The sequence below is a fragment of the Macaca nemestrina genome, chromosome 13 (assembly GCF_043159975.1).
Source record: "Macaca nemestrina isolate mMacNem1 chromosome 13, mMacNem.hap1, whole genome shotgun sequence".
NCBI lineage: Eukaryota > Metazoa > Chordata > Mammalia > Primates > Cercopithecidae > Macaca > Macaca nemestrina.
The window spans coordinates 109,878,186-109,899,173 of record NC_092137.1 but is presented as its reverse complement, the minus strand read 5'-3'; the positions used below and the strand labels follow the sequence as shown (position 1 = coordinate 109,899,173).

Genomic DNA, 20,988 nt, shown 5'->3' with positions numbered 1-20,988 from the left:
AGAAGCGAATGAAGCTTTGATTCCCCAGTACCAGAAGTCACCATAAAGGTGCGTACAGCCCCATGCTTAGTGTAGGAAGTGAAACCAAACAAACAAACAAAACTCCAACTTCCAGAGGCAACGGTCCAATTATGAAATCCTCTGGCTACGTTCAATTGAAATTCAAGGTATTCAAGAGGCCAATATTTAAGTGATAAATTCACCCAACCGCTTAAAACTAAAGTAGTCTTTGGTTCAAGGGGTAAAGGTATAGTACCTTTTACAAATTTATTAGCTCTTAATATTTACATTTAAATATGATGATGATGGTGTAATAATAACTTTACTGAGTAGTTACTATGTGTTAGGCACCAAACTAAGCACTTTACACACACATTTGCACGATCCTGTGAGATGATAATGACCCCTTGTCATCCCATTTCATAGATGAAAGTCAGGTTTATATATGCTTAAAAACTTGTCCCAAATGACACAGCTAGTTAGCAAAACCCAGGCAGCCTGACTCCATAGGCCTTGTTTAAAGAAGTAATATTTATAAACTGTCCAGCACAGCGGTGGTACAAACAAGAGTTCAATAAATGCCTAAAGAGTACTTCATACCCAAAATCGTTTCCTGCCAATCAAACTGGACTTACAATGCTTCTGCATAACCAACTGTCAAATTATTGTTCCATGAAGAAAAGGTGGAATGGGTAGAGATCAGAATAGAGTGAATAACTGGTCAATGTACTTCATGACAGGTAGTAACAGGATGTGGCATTTAGGCTATTTCCACACTTGTTTGCATAACACTTTTTCACAGTTCTAAAGCACAAGAGCCATTCTAAGCTGGTGAAAGCGTAAGGCATGTCTATGATCCAGGACTCCAATTCACTGTGGATCAGTGGATCTCAACCTTTACTCAACCTTTAGTGTATATCAGAACCACCTGGGGGTTTTTAACCGCACTAGAGCTGCCCAGGCTCCATTCCTGCAGATTCTATTTCAACTGGTCTGGAGTAAGCACGCATGTGTTTTTCACAGCCCCCCAGATGCAGCTAGGTTTGCAAACCACTGTCCAAGATGCTCTCACACTTCCGCTCCGTTCAACACACACTCACTGAGATTCTAAGCACTATGAATCGGACTAAGTTGCTCCACTCCCTAATAATATTGGCAAAGAAACCAATATCAGAGATTTATTCCAGTCCAAACCAAATAAATTGCCGGGTGAAAAAAATGCCCTGGCATAGTTTGTCATACAAAACAACTTCCTGTATCTTCCCGGTCAGTAGCCTAGAGACTGACTCTGAGCCACGAGAATTCAGAATCAGGGGAAAATGCCAGTTTGAGGCATCTGCCACACTCCTAGCACACCCCCAAAAGCGCCCAGCTACATTTCACATCCACTGTCCTAACAGGGGTCGAAATAGGGAAGAGCAGTGCAATACAGAAAACAGAGCCTGCTGGGCATCAAAAGGCTGGAGAATTCCAGTCCTAGCCCTGCTACCAATCGGTCTGGTCACTTCTCTCTGGTCCTGGTGTGGCCAACAGTTATGCACGAGGGTGAGGCATAAAAACACAGATGTCAGGCAAGCTCCAGCATCCAAAATACATAGAAATTAAAAAGCATTAAGGTGATATCAAGGAATGTATGCCATCAACCAGAAAAGTAACTGAAGTATTCCTTTTCCCATTCTTAAGAAATCAAAAGTGGAAGCAAAAAATTGAGCAATCAGCCTACCAAGTTGACTGGGGCAACAGAATACACTCACGGATTCTGTTCACAACAGCGGGGGTGACAGACCAAAAGGAGAACGGCACAGCGTCCCTCTCTCCTCTGTCCACTCATGCAACCAGCACGTGAGTGCGTCCACATGCAGCTCCCAGTCTCCTGTCCCACTGACGCCAGCGTCCACTCACCACAAGCCTACTAATTGCCACATGTGCTAGGATGCTCCCTCATCTCATCACCATAGACATCCCTGCTGGAGGTGAGTATGTGACAGACGAAAATCACGGAGGCCTAGGGAGGTTGAGACCCGCATTCCCACTGCGGTCAGGGTGTGTTTGAGAGGGACCCCACGGCTGGGCCCTCCATGCCGCTCTCCTCAGTAATCACTCCCAGACCAGAGCAGTGAGGGAGAATTTTCTTCCTCTTACTATTTTCAGCCCCTTGGCTGACCCACCGTTCCCCAGAAAGCTATCGAGTTCTGGCAGCTCTGAGGCCACAAAGCCATAAACGCACGGGACACACAGCCCATCTGTCTCTAACGGGTCTTTTACTTGTCATGCTGGTCATTTCTAAGAGCAGATGGGTTAAGAAAGACTTGGCAAGTTACCACGAAATGACCCCTCCACTCCTTCCTGGGGGAAGAGTGACTAGTTAGCAGTCAGGCTGCCTTTCTTCCCCCACTCCCTGCATTCCTGTCCCTAAGGAGCCACAGACAATCCCACCAAATAGAGGCAGGAGACAGCCTCCTCCTTCCTACAGCTGGTGGGGGGAAGGGTCCTCTCGGGCCTTTCTAACTGAATGAAAACCAAACTGTGAGCTGTACTGACCCGGGCCTCACCCATGTTGCAGTCAGGTACAACACAGGTGCCCAGTGGTATCATCAGGCAGAACTACGAATGTGCTTTCCATCGTTTTCATACAATGATTCCAGAACCGTTATCCACACAGTTCCACTTCTCACACATACGACGTACTTCACGGATTACACAGCATGTTCACCATGCCCCTCATCTGCTCCTCCCAGTAGCCTTGTGTGATCCCTTGAGTATGTTTTCCCATCTCCATTTCTTAAGAAATGGAGTTTCTGAGGTTATGAAATCAAAACTTTCCCAAGAACATCCAGCTAATGTTAGAACCAGGATATGAGGGCTTCTGATTCTAGAACTGGTATTTGTGCCACTATTCCACATGGGCCCCTCCAGGGATTTCTGCCTGATCTTAAAATGCAGACAGCAAATCCGTCTCTCTACAGTCCTGGGGTTCCCTATAGACAAGAAGTCAAACTTCTAACAGAAAGCTTATACTTATTTGGAAGGCTACCTGGGATATTTCTTTTAAGTTAGTTTGTTCATGTTTTGGAAAGATTGCTCCAATGGCAATGCGGGGCATGAAGTGTAGAAAGGATTCCATGATGAGGCAGAGAAACAATTCGGTGGCTCTTACAACGGTTCAAATGAGGCATGAGGCGCAAGCAGAAAGGACAGAGGGAAAATGCATTGGAAAGAAATGCAAAATGAAATCCACTCAGACCCAGGATGGAAAAAAGGGGAGTAAACATAATGGTGGTTTCTAGTTTGAAAGACTGATGAACACGGATGTCATTAACTACTGCAGAGTGGTATCTGGGGCCTGGGTGCACCAGTTTGTTTAACCATTCACCTGCTGAGCAGTCTCCAGGTTGTTTCCAGTTTCTAGCCTTTATAAATAATGCTGCTATGAACAGATACATATAGGCTTTTGTGTCAACATAAGTCTTCATTTCTCTGGGATAACTGCCCATGAATGTGAGTGCTGCCTCCTATGGCAATTGCACATTGAGTTTTTTAAGAAACTGTCAAGCTGTTTTCCAGAATGGCTGTACCGTCTTCCATTCCCACCAGCCAAGTGTGAGTGATCCCGTTTCCCTGCGTCCTCAGCAGCATTGGTCTTGTTACTACTTTTTATTTTAGGCATTCTGATAGGTGTATAGTGACGTGGCTTTAGTGTGCATTTTTCTGATTGCTCATGATGTTGAACAGCTTTTCATGTGCTTATATGTTATCTGAAATGTCTCTTCAGGTCTTTTATTCATTTTCAAACTAGATGATTCAGTTTCACTGCTGAATTTTGATAGTTCTTTATATATTATAGATATGAGTCCTTTATCAGACATGTGGTTTGCAAATAGTTTCTCCCAGTCTCTAGCTCCTCTTTTCATCTTTATTTTGCATTTTACATTTTAGTCCATGATCCATTTTGAGTTAATTTTTGTACGAGGTATGAGGTTTAGAGCAGAGTTCAGGTTTTTTTCCTATGAATAATCAGGTAGCCAGTAACTTTTTTTAAGAGACAAGGTCTCACTCTGTCACCCAGGCTGGAATGCAATGACAAGATCAGAGCTCACTGCAGCCTTGAATCCTGGGCTCAAGTTATCCTCCCGCCTCAGCCTCCTGGAGTAGCTGGGACCACAGGCAGGTGCCACCATGACCAGTTAATTTTTTTAGTTTTTGTAGAGACAGGGTCTTGTGCCATGTTACCCAGGCTGGTGTGGAACTCCTAGGCTCAAGTCATCATCCCACTTATATGGGGCCAGGCAGTGGCACATGCCTGTAATCACAGCACTTTGGGAGGATGAAGCAGGAGAATCACTTGAATCCAGGAATCCCAGACCAGCCTGAGCAACAGAGGGAGGCCCTGTCTCTGCAAAAAATTTTAAACATTAGCTGGGCATGGTGTTGTACACCTGTGGTCCCAGCTACTTGGGAGGCTGAGGTGGGAGGATCTCTCAAGCCTATGAGGCTGAGGCTGCAGTGAGCCATGATCGCACCACTACACTCCAGCCTGGGAGAAAGTGAGACCCTGTCTCAAAAAAAAAAAAAAAAAAAAAAAGAAAAGAAAAGAAAAGCTAGAGCATCACCCATATTAAAGACAGGTATTGTCTTTTTGATAATTTAATGACAGTTATATAATGGACATGTAAAATATCCAGTTTGGAAGTTTGAAAAATACATAACTTTAAGTATTCTTACCTTAAAATTCTGATTCCTACCTAAGATATCTCATACTGTTTACATAAGTATCACAATGCCGGGACAACAACTAAAAATGTGTACGAGGGAGAAAACTGAGCATGTATGCCTATTAATTAAGGTATATTTCCCCCTTATTACATAAAAAGGTCATCATGGCAAATCCCTGTGACTGTATCTAAGGCAAGCCTACAGTTTTACTTCTCTGTATTGTAAAATGCAAGGCTAAAATTCAAATACTAAACATTTCCTGAAGCCAAGGGTAGTTTACTTAAAATAAATGCCTAGGGTCTATATAAAAAATACGAAAAAGCTAGCTACTTCATAGCCATTCCAATCTAAGTTCAGTTTTTTCTTTTTTAATTGACACATAATTGCGTACTGTACATATGTATGTAGTACACATGGTGATGTTATAATACATGTATTGTAGGTGATCAGCATAATTAGCATATCCACCATCTGAAACATTTATCATTTCTTTGTGTTGGTAACGTTCAATATCCTTCCTCCAGTTATCTGGAACTATATATATATATACACACATATATATATTTTGAGACAAAGTCTTCCTCTGTTGCCCAGGCTACAGGGCAGTGGTGTGATCACAGCTCACTGCAACATCTGCTTCCCAGGTTCAAGCTATTCTCCTGCCTCGGCCTCCCTGGTAGCTGGGATTACACAGGCACTCACCACTATGCCCAGCTAATTTTTGTATTTTTAGTAGAGACGGGGTTTCACCACGTTGGCCAGGCTTGTCTCAAACTCCTGACCTCAGGTGATCCACCCACCTCAGCCTCCCAAAGTGCTAGGATTACAGGCATGAGCCACCGCTCCCAGTCTGAAACTATATATTCTTGTTAACTATAGTCATCCTATGTTATAGAACACTAGAACTTATTCCTATCCAGCTATAATTTTGTATCCTTTAACAAATTTCTCCCTATCTCCCTCTTCCCCCACCCTTCTCACCCTCTAGGATCCTCTGTCTACTTTCAACTTCCATGAGATCCACTCTTTTTTGCCTTCCACATAAGAGAACATGTGCTGTGTAACTTTCTGTCCCTGGTTTATTTCATAATATCTTCCAGTTCCATCCACGTTGCTGAGAATAACAGGACTTCATCCTGTGTTATGGCTGAATAGTATGCTACTGTGTATAAAGACCACATTTTCTCTATCCATCATCTGCTGTTGGACACCGAGGCTGATTCCATATCTTGGCTATGGTGAACAGTGCTGTAGGAAACGGAGGTGTGGATGCCCCTCCGACACTGATTTCCTTTTCTTTGGGTATCTACACTGTAATGGGACTGCTGGATCACACTGTAATTTCATTTGCAGTTTCCTGAGGAGCCTCCATACTGTTTGCCATAGTGGGTGCCTTAGCTTACTCTTAGTCTTTCTCTTTTTTCCCTTCGAGACAGAGTCTCATTGTTGCCCAGGCTGGAGTATAGTGGTGTAATCTCGGCTTGCACACTGTAGCATCTGCCTCCCGGGTTCCAGTGGTTCTCATGCCTCAGCCACCTGAGTAGCTGGGATTATGGGCACCCGCCACTGCACCTGGCAAATTTTTGTATTTTTTAGTAGAGATGGGGTTTCACCACATTGGCCAGGCTGGTCTTGAACTCCTGGCCTCAAGTGACCCACCCACCTCAGCCGCCCAACAGTGCTGGGATTATAGGTGTGATCCACCGCTCCCAGGTAATTTCTGTGTTTTTAGTAGAGACGGGGTTTCACCATGTTGGCCAGGCTGGTTTCAAACTCCTGACCTCAGGTGATCTGCCCGCCTCCGCCTCCCAAAGTGCCGGGATGTCACCGTGCGCCCCGCGCCCAGCCAGCTGCTCTAGTGTACACCCCCCTAGAGTGTGTAAGAGCTCCCTTGTCTCCATATCCTCACCGGCACTTGTTATTTTTTGTCTTTTTGGTAATACTCAGCCTGACAGGTGAGATGATACCTCACTGTGGTTTTGATTTGCATTTCTCTGATTATAAGTGATACTGAGCATTTTTCTCACATATTTTTTGGCCATTTGTATGTCTTCTTTAAACAAATGTCTGTTCTGTTGGGTGTGGTGACACAAACCTGTAAGCCCAGTACTCAGAACGCTAAGGCAGGAGGACAGCTTGAGCCTAGACCAGCCTAGGCAGCATAGCGAAATCCTAGCTCAAAAAAAAAAAAAAAAAAAAAAAGAAGTAGAAGAAAAAAGAAATAGCGTTGTCTGTTCAGCTTTTTGACCTCCAAAAATTAAGAGCCCATTTTGGAATCTGATGACCTGCCTGATTCAGAGACAATCTGTGTTTGGTTCTACTCTGCTACTTCCTATGTGACTTTGGGAAGTTCCCTTAGCCACTTTGAGCTCAACTTCCTCAACATTAACCAGGAATAAGTGCCACCTGCCTCTGCTGGTTAACGCTGAGGACTGAAAGGAGGACCTCCACAACGCCACTTGACAATGCCACCTGGCGGAAGCCCCTCAATGCGGGGCTGGTAGGATCATCTGAAGCTAAGTACAACTTTCCTTTCCACTTTCCCAGGCTCATTCTGCATACGATTAGCAAGGAATAGCGAATAAAGGAAACCAAAATACTTGCTTAATTTTTTATAAGAAAGTTTTAAAAAGTGGGGGTGGTAGAAAAATAGGAGGGAGACGAGGGGAAGGAAAAGCAGCCGGTCACAAGTTCTAGTCCAGGGCTCATCCCCGGCCTCCTCACTCAGGCAATCACCAGTCCCCACCTCCTGGAGGGGGGGGTACTTTCTCGGCGGGCTTCACCCACATGGAAGGCACTGCCACAGGTGTTCAGAAACCAGGAGCACCTTGAAATGGGCAATGTGCTTTGGGTAGGAGACCTACAATTTCCTCAAAGAAACCACGGCACAAAAGTGACCCACATAGGAGGTAACCAACGGCTGTAAATACTTGGTGGCAAAAACTGATGTCATACCTTCTGTACAGGAGACACACACCCAAATAAAACTTGCCAAAATAGCAGAGAAAAAAATACAGCAGACATCCAGTGCCATTCTGTTACAGAAATATTTATATCCCAAAGCCAGGAACCTCTCTGGAACACTGTTTATTTCCATGTTTCATGGAAGATGTTTGAGTGCACTCACGTGTGTCTCAACAAACTTCCAGTCTCTGTTCTAAACCCTGTGGCTCCTCAGCAAAACCCAAAAACAAGTATCAGTTTTCCTTCCAAATGGGAAATTTCCTGACCTAGCGAAACCAGCATCAAATCCACTTATTATGAGATAGCTGATTACAGGCGCAGCCCTCTAGTCCCAGGATGACTCCCCTCTTGCAGGAGCGGGAAGGATGGGCATAGCACTGGCCTGCCAGACCACATCTCCAGGCAGTTCGAAACCATTGCTGCTCAGGTGAACCGTGATAAAAATCGAAACCAAGTATCTCTGAAAAGTGTACATGTCAAGAGCCACACCTCGAACCAGACTCAGCAGAAATGGATGTTGCAAGGTTTGTTCAGACACCTCCTCTCCATGCCCCCTCTCCCCGGCACCTCCCTCCTTGCACTAGGGGCCCAGGGCCAATGGACCGCTCCCTTACCTCTAGCCCAGTGCATTTTCAGGAACAGCTCCCAGACTCTACCAGACCCTGAAATGTATTCACTGAATGCACTATTTCTTCAAATGATCATAAATCACCTGACTATAACAACAATTGTTTTAAAAGTGTTCTCTCTCTCTGTTGGGAATCGTGCCATGAGTTTGAGCAAGCAGCTTTGCTTCTCTCTACTGCAATCCTATCATTTGCAAAATGTTAACAATTACTGCGTTCACCCATAGCATTGTTGTAAAAAGCCTTAAGATCCACTTCATGTAGTCTGCCTGGAGCACAGACCCTGTCACATGGCAAACGTCCACTGAAGGTGAGTTGTCTGTAGCTATTAGTACCTAGCACTCCAGCGAACAAAAGGAGTCGATCAGGTCTCATCGTATCACCATGAAAGGATGTCCATGTAGACTGCGCAGTGGAAGTAGGGGGACTCAGTGTTTATCAGGTACTATTTTGTGTTTTACAAAGTGTACATATATATTTGTAGGTACACTGGAAAAGATCTGGAAGGAAATACACCCAGTGTTAAGAATGACTACCCCAAAGACACATTCATCCAAACACACAACAGAAAAACACTCCCTATCTTTCTGTCTTCCATATCATTTGAACTATTTTCAATAAGCATCCATGGCTTTTGTAAAGTTTTTGAAAGGAATTTGTTGCAATTTTTTCCCGGAGAAACAAGCAAGAGGATGAAAAAGGTGGAAACAGAAGGTAAAATGGAATGGGACTCAATGGAATTGAGTCCAAGCCAGGCTCAGCAGGCACACGAACCACGCACCTCTCACTACAACTCAACACCAGCTCTCTCTTCTCTTGATCCAATGGCCAAAGACTTAGAGATAAAATGTTTATTGTGATCACATCAATCACACCACGGAGCTTGGAACCACCCTTCCAAACTCCTCTGGTTCTGTGTACCTGCCCGGGGCTGTTAGCTTTCCTCCTGTGTCTTTGGCTGGCCTGTAATCCCCTAGTGGTGGAAATGCACCCTGACACTTAGCCATCATCCCCACAACACTCAGCCCCGCATAGAGACCAGGGCAGTGATGTCCACTCGGACTGTGATTCTACTTATAAAGCAAAGGACTAGGGACCAGATGCGACTTGTCTTTGGTAACTCACCAGCTGTTGCTTGAACCAGAACAAACTCAGGTCTCCTGATGCCCAGAAAAGAACTAGTGCCTCTCCCACTAGAAAAGTGATGAAAATGTTTTGCTTGCTGTGAAAAGATGCACTCCTGGAGAAGATGGGTGCAAGTTCTCATGGAGGCACTCAGCCCAGATCACCAGGAAACAGGGCTGCCAGATGAGACACTCGGCCCAGATCACCAGGAAACAGGGCTGCCAGATGAGACACTCGGCCCAGATCACCAGGAAACAGGGCTACCAGATGAGACACTCGGCCCAGATCACCAGGAAACAGGGCTGCCAGATGAGACACGGGGCCCAGATCACCAGGAAACAGGGCTGCCGGATGAGACACTCGGCCCAGGTCACCAGGAAACAGGGCTGCCAGATGAGACACGGGGCCCAGATCACCAGGAAACAGGGCTGCCGGATGAGACACTCGGCCCAGGTCACCAGGAAACAGGGCTGCCAGATGAGACACGGGGCCCAGATCACCAGGAAACAGGGCTGCCGGATGAGACACTCGGCCCAGGTCACCAGGAAACAGGGCTGCTGGATGAGACACTCGGCCCACGTCATTAGGAAACGGGGCTGCCAGATGAGACATGGGGCCCAGATCACCAGGAAACAGGGCTGCCGGATGAGACACTCGGCCCAAGTCACCAGGAAACAGGGCTGCCAGATGAGACACTCGGCCCAGGTCATTAGGAAACCGGGCTGCCGGATGAGACACTCCGCCCAGATCACCAGGAAACAGGGCTGCTGGATGAGACACTCGGCTCAGATCACCAGGAAACAGGGCTGCTGGATGAGACACTCGGCCCAGGTCACCAGGAAACGGGGCTGCCAGATGAGACATTCAGCCCAGGTCACTAGGAAACAGGGCTGCCGGATGAGACACTAAGCCCGTCCACCGGAAAGGAAATCTGGCTGGGCAGTGGAGGGAAATTCACACAGCCCAAGGACAGCAACAGCATGAACAAAACAAGAAATACCTGACTGGAAAGCCATAGCCTGGCTAGCAAATTCAAAACAGAGCCACAATCCTAGCAGCACACATCACTGCAACACAGAGCTTCAGTCAGTGTGCGCACACTTTAAGTAGAAATGTAAAATGTCCATGTTTTTGGAACAAGTGGGCTATTTTTGTGTGTATGTGATGTCAAAGAAAACAGCTGAGAAGAAACTGTTGGCAAGGAAATAGAAATAGGCGCCCTTACACATTGACAGTAAGATAACGGTATGGCCCTAACGGAAGGGAATCCGGCAACACCCATCAATATTTAAAATGCGCAGAACCCTGGATCCCACAATTCCATTTCTAGCAATGCATCCTATGAGCAAATTCACGCAAATATGCAAGAATTATGTACAACTCAGCATTGATTAATCCAAACGGTTGGGAACAACCTAAATACTTACCAGTGGGGAACTGGTGGAGAACCGTGTTTATCTTATGCCAACATCTGTGTTTTTAAAAACAAGACACATATGCTGGGCACAGTGGCTCATGCGTGTAATCCCAGCACTTTGAGAGGCTGAGGCAGGTGGATCACGAGGCCAAGATATCCAAACCATCCTGGCCAACATGGTGAAACCTCGTCTATACTGAAAACACAAAAATTATCTGGGCGTGGTGGAGCACATCTGTAGTCCCAGCTACACAGGAGGTTGAGGCAGGAGAATCGCTTGAACCCGGGAGGCGGAGGTTGCAGTGAGCCGAGATCACGCCAGCCTGGTGACAGAGCAAGACTCTGCCTTGGAAAAACAAACAAACAAACAAAAACTGGCAACAGTGGTCACAGGGCAGTGATGGGAGTAGGACTGCCTTTCACTCTCCAGTACGTTTTGAATGTCGCTCATATTACATATTCAAAATATATGACTACAGCAAATATTTTCAAAGTAACTATGAAAAACTGGGAAAATAATATCTAACACACAGAACTGCTGTATAATTAAAGGATGAAAAACAGGCACTATCAGAGTTCAAAGGAAGAAAGATTAATTCTAGCTTGGATGTCAGAGCGGGGATCATGTAAAGGAAGTGAGTATTTCAAGTCTTGAAGGATGGAGAAGATTTAAAGAGGCAGAAGTGTGGAGATGATGTCCCAGATGGAGATAAGAACATAGGCGAAGACGATGTCCCAGATGGAGATAAGAACATAGGCAAAGACGATATCCCAGATGGAGATAAGAACATAGGCGAAGACGATGAAGAGATGAGAAGGTATAAATTCTAAGTGCAGCTCTCAGGCTGGGCTTCAGAACAGGGCTTAGGCAACAAGCTGGAGTGCAAGGCTGATGGCGGGAATGGAACCACTGAAACCCAAACTTGCATATCACGCCCTGATCATGAGCCTTGAATGCCAAGCCAGGGAACCCGTCCTTGATCTTAACAATGAAAAATCACTGGGCCGGGTGTGGCGGCTCATGCCTGTAACCCAGTGCTTTGAGAGGCTGAGCGAGAGGACTGCTTGAGGCCAGGAGTTTGAAACCACTCTGGACAACATGGCAAGACTCTGTCCTTACAAAAAATTTAAAAATTAGCTAGGCAGGATAGCACACCTGTAGTCCCAGCTACTCAGGAGGCTGAGGCGGGAGGATCACTTGAGCCCAGGAATTTAGGGTTACAGTGAGCTGTCATGGCACGCCTGCATTCCAGCCTGAGCAACAGAGCAAGGGCATGTCTCAAAAATCAAATAAAATGAAATAAAATCACTACAAGTTTGTACAGACATAAAGTATAAAATCATACCATATATGATTTAATCCAGCTATATAATATAAATTAGAAGGGGAAAAGAGAAATTAGGAAGCTATTATAAGAAAACAAGACTCAACTAAGACATGAGCAAAGGCCCTGGGCTCACAGCGTTATCTTTATATAAAGGAATGAACTACCACATTTATTTTCATGGCATCACCAACTCAGATACAGGCTACAGTATTCTGGAACCATCTCTGTATCAGTCAAATCAGATGGCCATAATACCGTAGGCAAATACCATCAAAAACACCATAGGCTGTGTGGTTTAAACATTAGTTTATTTCTCACAGCTCTGGAGGCTGGAAGTCCAAGATCAAAGTGTCGGCCAACTCAGTTCCAGGACAGGGACCTCTTCCTGGCTTGCAGACAGCCACCTTTCTTCTTGTTTCCTCACACCAGGGCAGTGCAAGCTCTCTGCTTTCTCTTTTTATTTTTGAGAAAGTATCTCACTCTGTCACCAGGCTGGAGTGCAGTGGCACAATCTCAGCTCACTGCAACCTCCGACTCCCTGGTTCGAGCAACTCTCCTGCCTCAGCCTCCCGAGGAGCTGGGATTACAGGCACATGCCACCACACCCAACTAATTTTTGTATTTTTAGTAGAAACAGGATTTCAGGATGGTCTCAATCTCCTGACCTCGTGATCTGCCCACCTCGGACTCCCAAAGTGCTGGGATTACAGGTGTGAGCCACCACACCCGGCCTGGTTTCTCTTCTTCTAAGGGCACTAATCCTGTCAGACCAGGGCCCATGCTCATGACCTCATCTAACCCTAATCACCTCCCAAAGGTCCTACCCCCTAATACCATCACACAGGCAGTTAGAGCTCCAGTACAAGAATCTGGGGGAGACATAAACATTCAGTTTATAACAATGTCTTTTCAATCCTATTGAAAAAAACAACCAAATGAGTAGGCGACAAAGTACCTTATATGTAAACAAGTCAGGACTTTTCATATTTCTGCTAACACATTTAGGTCAATTTAAAATGTCTGATAACAAGAGTCAGAAGCAGAGATAAATGAAAGTTAGTTACTCTGCATTTTAGGCCCACATTGAGCTGTCTTCCAATGACATTGTGGCACAAAGAACACTGCTTTCTATTCCTGGTTTTGCCACCAAAAAAGCTGGAACATTTCCCTGTATTTCCGTTTATCTCTAAAATCACTTGGTTGACTTAGCAGACCTCCAAGGTCCCTTCCATTCACAAATTCCACAAATAACTTCCTACCAACAGAGGCTACACAAATAAACTACACTGATGAAGGGGAAAGGTAACACTAGCAAACAATGAAATACACACAAGGTAAGACGTAGAGAACTGGATCAACCACAAACTGGTGGACGATGAGCCGGCGGTGCATAAAAACACATTCCCTAACGATGGACAGAGAGGCAATGGCGCCGAGGTAGTATTGTTGAAGATTTCCTCTTTTAAATCTTCAAGATAAATAGCCCCATTGTTTATATTCATTCTGATTCAATGTGAATGTGAAAACTTCCTCCAGGGGACACAGACATCTAAAATCTTCCCAATGTATCCAATTTGTCACTTGATATTTTTACTGACAAGAAAAATGAGGGACTGAATATACAAACAGACCATGCCTGATCATATGTATAAAGACAGAACTCAGATCACAACCTGTAGCTGCCCACCCAGGAAACCAATCCCCTATCTACAGTCAACAGCCAGGAGGCCAGCCAGGCTAGCACATCAGACAGGAAGCCAGACTGCTCTCTCTCCACAACCCAGAAACTAAACCACAACTCTGTCCCAGGTGACCAGGACTTGACTCAAAACTGACAGCCACCCTAATTTTGGCCCAGTGTTTCCAGTTAGGATCATTCAGAGAAAGTCAAATATGCCCCTACCCAATCACATAGGACACCCCACTTCTGTACAGCCGCCTCCAACCCCCACAACAGCCTCCACTGGGGGCTGTTCTTTCCATCCTGAAGCTTCCTCACTCCTCATCCGCCACTCACTTGCATGTCAGTCTCTGCCACACGCAAGTGACGGTGCCGACTCTCTTGCCACAGCAGCTCTGAGAAAGTCGCCTCTGCCTGTCTCATGTGGGCGGCTTTCCTTCATTTTCCCCAAAGAATAAGTCTTAAATGAGGGGCTTCTTTCTATATGGTCAAGTTATACAATTCAGAAGCCCAGCATGGCAGATTCCAAGCCTGGAAAGACCATACACCCCTCAGGTCCTCTTTCCACAAAACACAGCTTCCTTGAGTTCTTCAGTCACTCCGACCAACCAGGGAAGGAACCACGTGTTATGGAAAGATCAAGGGCCTTGAAGTCAAACTTCTGAGTTCATCCAGTACTTCATCTTTCAACTTAAGAAATTACATGGCCTTGGCCAGGCGTGGTGGCTCGCATCTGTAATCCCAGCACTTGGGCAGGCTGAGTTGGGTGGATCACCCAAAGTTGGGAGTTCAAGGCCAGCGTAACCAACACGGAAAAACCCCATCCCTACTAAAAATACAAAATCAGCGTGGCGTGGTGGCGCATGCCTGTCATCCCAGCTACTCGGGAGGCTGAGGCAGGAGAATCACTTGAACCTGGGAAGCAGAGGTTGTGGTGAGCCGAGATCGCACCATTGCACTCCAGCCTGGGCAAGAACAGCAAAACTGTCTCAAAAACAAAACGAAACAAAACAAATGATGTGACCTTGAACAATTTTCTTAACTTCTCTAAGCCTCTATCTTCATCTTCAATAACATAATTTTACCTCCAAGATTGCATTAAATGGAATCCCACATGTAAGCCAGCTGACAAATATTAGGGGCCCTACAGCTGTGCGCTGCTACTGCCGCCCCACTTTACCCCAAGGGAGAAGCGCAAGATGTCCAGAAAAAGCCTGTTGATCCCTGCACCTCAGCATCCTGTGTTCACACAAGGCGCAGTGACATCCAGACTTACCGGGGTCACCCAAATACAAGACATGGTTTGATTTTTCAACTTAGGTACACATGGCTTCTAACGTTCACCATATATGATCCATAATTTAGAAGAGATTTTCCTACACTACCCTGTGGTTCTATTTTAGTAGACTTAGATGTGCCATAATAGCTCACTCTCTTAAGCCCTCTTCAGTATCAAAAACAAAACTTTAATCTGTAACACAGTTATCAGCAGTGAAAGTGGAAAAGGTACCTAGGAGTCAAAATGATCCTCTGCCCCGCCCTGCCCCACCCTACAAAAAGCTGTTCAGGAGTATTTGGGCTGCTTATGAGAATGCTGTCTGTATTCCCAGGGACAGACAAACGCCTACCCTGGTTAGAAGCTGCGCTGCTCAGCCTCCGGGGTAGAAAGCTCCCCATACCCTCTACCCAAGGAGAAGAGAAGCAAACGGGGTGGCCAGGCTCCAGGATGTGGACTGTTTAGTGTGGTTTCTGCAGTCCAGGTCACCGCCATGGGTGAAGCTCTTCCTTCCTTCTTTTCCACCCAAGTGGCCAAGGTCCTACGGCTGCTGTAGGGCCTCTTCCCTGTGAGTCAGCCCAGGCATTCCCTTTCCCCTTCCTTCTGTTTTTTTGAGATGAAGTCTCGCTCTGTCACCCAAGCTGGAGTGCAGTGGCATAATCTTAGCTCACTGCCACCTCTGCATCCCGGGTTCAAGCAATTCTCTTGCCTCAGCCTCCCAAGTACCTGGGATTACAGGCACCCGCCAAAACGCCCAGCTAATTTTCATATTTTTAGTAGAGACATACTTTCAACTTGTTGGTCAGGCTGCTCTCGAACTCCCGACCTCAGGTGATCCACCTGTCTCGGCCTCCCAAAGTGCTGGGATTACAGGCATGAGCCACTGCGTCTGGCCGAGTCAGCCCAGCCATCCTGACTTTTTGTTCTGGTAAAATTACTCTCTTCTACATCTACCTTCCAAGTAGCTAAATCAGAGATCTGGCCCTTGGGACAGGCTTGAAGAATCCCTGTTTTTGGTCCTCAAGAGGTCCTACCAGGGTCTGGGACAATTCCAAGACTTGTGTTCTTAAAGAGGAAAGAAACCTCACATACACGGCTCTCGCAGAGCTCAGGCAGAGCTCAGGCAAGGCTTGGGAGGCGGCCCTAAGGTTTGGGTGTGCCATCTACGATAACAGCTAAGAGATCTGAAGCCAGCTGTCTGGGTTCAAACCTCAATTCCAACAGCACTGGCTGTGTGATGTTAGACGACATCCCCAGCCTCTCTGTGGTTCAGTTTCCTCACTGTAAAAGGGCCACAATAAGAGAGCTGCTCTAAAAATTAAGTCAATTGGTGCATATAAGGTATTCAGAATAATGCTTGGCATATGGGGGACTTCAATAGACACGTACTGGACAGAGTAACTTAGCAATTACTAAATATACTCATGCAGGCCAGGCGCGGTGGCTTACGCCTGTAATTCCAAAACTTTGGGAGGTTGAGGCGAGAGGGTCACTTGAGCCCAGGAGTTTGAGACTAGCATGGGCAACAGAGCAATATTCCACCTCTAAAACTGTGTGTAACATACATGTCTATATACACTCAAATGTTCACAGTGTATTTATAGTATACAAAATAGCTGGAATACAGACTTAACTATTCACAATGGTTACTTCTAGAGAAGGGGGAATGCAAATTTCAGCTTTTTACCCCACACATATATTCTTGTATCATCTGAAATATTTAAGCAAATTGTATGTATAAATTTGCCCCGAAACACATAGCAGAACAATGTAGTTTTCACTCAAAAATCTTCAAATCATGATGGAATTGTCCTGTGAAAGTAAAGTTAGAGAGGTGAAAAGTCTCCCTCCAGCCTAAATGCTCTTTCATATGACCTATATTACACAAACCAATGCAGACGCCCCAATCCTTTCCCCACTGTCATAAGAATTTTTCAGTGAACTTACAAACTAGATGATAGAGTTACCAGGCAAGAACGTGGATCCAGTTCTGCTTTTTCAAAGGCCAGTATTTCTCACATAATAGTAATGCATTCTTCAACCGGTCAACTGCCCCCAACACCTGAGCTCTCTGTTGTACACAACTCAGCGAGGCCTGGGAGAAAACAGTGCAAATTTCACTTAGTAACAACACATCCCGCCTGATTCCTCTGCTAGGTTAGTTCTCAAGTCGTCTTTTTCTAAGCTTTCATTCGGCTCTGCCACACGTACCTAGGCTGGGTAAAACACTTGACCAGGTTTTTTTCTTCGAGACGGAGTTTCACTCAGTCGCCCACGCTGGAGTGCAGTGACGCCATCTCGGCTCAGAAGCCAGCGCCCGGGTCCAGGCAGCCCCCTCCGTGGCAGACGCGGGGAGCCGGGGAGCAGTGGGGACCGGCCCCTACCGGCAGGACGACCGGGACCCCCGCGCGGGCCCACGCGGTATCGTAGCAGGCGCGAAGCCCCCGGTACCACCCGAGGCCGAGACAAAGCCCAGGCGCAAGGACCCCGGATCCCGACCTCGGACCCTGCGGAACCCAGCTCGGAGCCGCCTCGCCCGGGGCAGAGACCCCTGCCCGGTCCGGAGACCTCGTTGCCCGTTCTCACCTCAGGCCGCCGCCTCGGAGCGCTCGCTCCTCGCCGCGGCGCCTGGGCCGACTGGAGCGCAGCTGAGCAGCCGACAGAGCCGAGGCAGCCTCAACCACGGAGCCCCGGGGCGGGGCCGCTGCCGCCGCTTCAGCCCGTGTTCCACGCTCAGGATCCGGCTCGGATCAAGGAGCTGCAGCTGGCGCGGGGCTGCGGCCGGAAAACACACCATGCAGGTGCACAGGGCCCCGCCTGCCGCCCGCTGCCCCGCCCCCAGCGGAGCCGGGCGCCCAGGGCCCGCCCCTCGGCCAATGGGGAGCGAGCCGCGCGGAGAGGGCGGGGCCTAGGGGAACAAATGGAGGCTGGGCGGGGCGGTGCTGGGATTGGGCGTACAGGTTTCCGCGGGAGGACGGTACCCAAGAGCTGGCCGGATCCTGGCCTCCTAGAAGACCCAGCTCTATGTCCATCTGCAGTCTGGTCTACAGGACGCGCTCATCTCAAGCCCAGAACTCAGGCTTTTAGGGCAGAGAGCGAGAGACAGGCTTGCTTTACAAAAAGTGAAACTGAGGTCCAAGGAATAGGATTGCCTGCTGCCCGAAGTCACGTAGTCCCATTCACTCGTTCACTTTGTGATTCACCAAACATTTGAAAGCACGTATGGTGGGCTTTAGGAGTGAAGTAGGGCCGGGCGCGGTGGCTCGCGCCTGTAATCCCAGTACTTTGTGGGGCCGAGGCAGGTGGGTCACTTGAGGCCAGGAGTTCGAAACCAGCCTGGCCAACAAGATGAAACCCCATCTCTGCTAAAAATACAAAAACTTAGCCGATCGTGGTGGCGCGTACTTGTGGTCCCAGCTACTGGGACCTGTGTAAAACAGGACCTGCACCCTGAAGGCACTCACTCAGGGATACTGCTGGGATGGGTGGATGCACAGTTAAGGTCTTCATGGTGGCTGAGGCTGACCTCATCCCCATCGCTCTTCCCACACACACCTGAACACTCATCACTCCCACGCTCACACCCACCACTGAAAGCCTGGCCCCTAATCTGATTTGCCTAACAAGGTCTCCAGATGAACAACACATGCTTCCCTACCTCTCCCCTGCTAGGGCCCCACCGTGTTCTGGGATGTACTCAGGGATCAGGAGAACAAAACCTCAGGGAGTGAAAGGACATTCCAGGGTGCAGGCCTCTGCATCCCCCTGCATGCCCTCACCCCTGCCTGACACACCCTCACCCCGTACCTGGCCAGCTCCTACCAACCCTTAAATTCTCACCAAGTTCAGTGGTGGCAGCCACACCCTAAAGTGGCTGACCCCCCAATAACCTATGTCCTTGTATAGTCTTCCTGACCTTGGGTACGAGCAAAACCGGTGACTGGCTTCTAACCCATAGAGCCTGGCAAAAGCAATGGGATGTCACTGTCACAGTGCATCACCTTCGCAGACTTGAGAGAAAGGTTCCGCCTGCAGGGGCTGCCGGAGGGAGATGATGTGCTGAGAAAAGACCTTTGGAGGGGGCCCGTAGGCAAGGAAGCAAAAAGCTGGGCCCTTGCCAAGCGGGTCCGAGGAAATGAATTCTGCCAGTAACCTCAGCGGATGTGGAAATGCATTCTGCCCTGGTGGAGACTCAGATGAGGATGCAGCCCAGCTGCTTAGCGTGAGATCCCAAGCACAGGACCCGCTAAAATGTGCTCAACTCCTAGCTTGCCAAAATTGGCTTAAAAGTGTGTGTTGTTTTAAGCTTCTAAGTTTATAGTTATCGCCTGTGAAAGTGTTAAAATATGAGACAATAACTTAGGTCCCTTCCCCATCACACACATTCTTCTTTCTGGCATTCATCACAATTATAGTTATTGATTGAAAATCTCCCTCTTGACTGGGTGCAGTGGCTCAGGAGTTCCAGACCAGCCTGGCCAACATGGTGAAACCCCATTTCTACTAAAAATACAAAAATTAGCTAGACGTGGTGGTGCAATCCTGTAATCCCAGCTATTCGGAAGGCTGAGGCAGGAGAATTGCTTGAATCCAGGAGGCAGAGGTTGCAGTGAGCCGAGATGACACCATTGCACTCCAGCCTGAGTGACAAGAACAAAACTCTGTCTCAAAAAAAAAAAAAAAAAAAAAATTGTCTCTTGCCACTAGCATGAAGGTCCCATGAGAAGAAAAATGGGAACTCTTGCTCATAACAGTGCCCCAAATGCCCAGCACGGTGTAGTTCTAGGGCAGTGGGTCGATGGTGGACGCTGCTGGTTGGAGGGCCCAGCTGGCCCTCTCAGCTGCCTTCTCCCTGGTGAGGTTCCATTATAGAGAACAGAATAGTTTCTTGCCTTTCCAGAGTCCCTCTTAGTGGGGATTGGCCAAGTGACATTGTCCTGCCCTGGGACATATAAGTGGAAGTTGGCTGAAAGATTTCTAGCCTTGGTGTGCTGGGGCGATTGGAACCAGGACATGAGAGCTGACTGTCCATTGTTCGGGAATTCTGCAAGTTGGTTGTTCAACACATTCAGTACTTCAAAATATTAAATAATATAAACTCGCAAATTAAAAAATGCATTAGACCAGATGCAGTGGCCCACGTCTAACACATTGGAAGCCTGAGGCAGGAAGATCATTTGAGCCCAGGAGTTCAAGACCAGCTTAGGCAAAAAAGGAAGACCCTGTCTCCACAAAAAATTTTAAAATTAGCTAGGCATGGTGGTGTGTGCATCCAATCCTAGCCACTCAGGAGGCTGAGGTGGGAGGATCGCTTGAGCCATCTGTTCAAGGCTCCAATGAGCTATGATAGTGCCACTGCACTCCAGCCTGGGTGACAGAGCCAGACCCTATCTCAGAAATAAGCATATTTCATACATCAATAAATTTATAATAAATGTATATTTATGTATACATTTATGTATTACAATTATATATTTAGACGTAAATATATATTTCTTGTTTTATTTATTTATTTATTTTGAGATGGAGTTTAACCCTTGTCACCCAGGCTGGAGTGCAATGATGCAATCTAGGCTCACCACACCCTCCACCTTCCGGGTTCAAGTGATTTTCCTGCCTCAGTCTCCTGAGTAGCTGCGATTACAGGCACGCACCACCATGCCTGGCTAATTTTTGTATATTTAGTAGAGATAGAGTTTCTCCATGTTGGTCAGGCTAGTCTCGAACTCCTGACCTCAAGTGATCTGCCCACCTCGGACTCCCAAATTGCTGCGATTACAGGTGTAAGCCACTGTGCCCAGCCTATATGTTATATTTATATATTATAATTATGTATATTAATTTTATATAATTATATA

The 20,988-nt window shown here is 47.0% G+C and overlaps 1 pseudogene; it reads right to left on the bottom strand.

Moving 5' to 3' along the window:
- The window catches only part of LOC139357741 (SH3 domain and tetratricopeptide repeat-containing protein 1-like), a 50,279-nt pseudogene extending 30,117 nt beyond the window's left edge, over positions 1-20,162 (bottom strand).
- Positions 20,163-20,988: the final 826 nt, after the last annotated feature.